Here is an 818-nt window from a genome sequence, read left to right as displayed (position 1 = left end):
AGGTATCTAGTTTACCTTCAAGCTTCTTAGTCTGACCTGATGAATTCGTGGCTACTTCATGCACTCCTCTAATGACAATAGCATCACTTCTGGCACTAAATTGTTGGGAGTTTGAAGCCATCTTCTCAATTGAATTTCTAGCTTCAGCAGGGGTCATGTCTCCAAGGGCTCCACCATTGGCAGCATCTATCATACTTCTCTCCATGTTGCTGAGTCCTTCATAAAAATATTGGAGAAGAAGTTGCTCTGAAATCTGGTGGTGAGGGCAAATGGCACATAATTTTTTAAATCTCTCCCAGTATTCATATAGGCTCTCTCCACTGAGTTTTCTAATACCTGAAATATCTTTTCTGATGATCGTGGTCCTGGAAGCAAGGAAAATATTTTCTAATAATACTCTCTTGAGGTCATCCTAGCTCGTGATGGACCTTGGAGCAAGGTAATATAGCCAGTCCTTTGCCACTCCTTCTAAAGAATGAGGAAAGGCCTTTAGAAATATGTGATCCTCCTAGACATCTGGTGGTTTCATGGTGGGGCAGACAATATGGAATTATTTCAGATGCTTGTGTGGGTCTTCACCTGCAAGGCCCTGAATCTTTGGAAGCAAATGGATCAGTCCAGTTTTAAGAACATATGGGACATCTTCATCAGGGTATTGGATGCACAAGCTTTCATAGGTGAAATCAGGTGCAGCCAATTCCCTTGGAGTCCTCTCACGGGGTGGAGGGTGTGCCTTGTTCTCAGAATATTCAAAATCAGAATGCTCAAAACTATAATGCTCAAAATCACCAATAACAGAATGCTCAGGATGCTCAAAC

General features: G+C 42.2%; 1 non-coding gene across 1 annotated transcript; it reads left to right on the top strand.

The window, feature by feature from the left end:
* The first annotated feature begins 251 nt into the window (after nt 1-251).
* On the top strand, nt 252-358 carry LOC114388831. The gene has a single exon (XR_003661621.1). It is a non-coding gene; the product is annotated as a small nucleolar RNA R71 (small nucleolar RNA).
* Nucleotides 359-818: the final 460 nt, after the last annotated feature.

This window comes from Glycine soja, chromosome 15 (assembly GCF_004193775.1).
Source record: "Glycine soja cultivar W05 chromosome 15, ASM419377v2, whole genome shotgun sequence".
NCBI classification, from domain to species: Eukaryota; Viridiplantae; Streptophyta; class Magnoliopsida; order Fabales; family Fabaceae; genus Glycine; species Glycine soja.
This window is presented reverse-complemented; position numbering and strand designations above follow the sequence as displayed.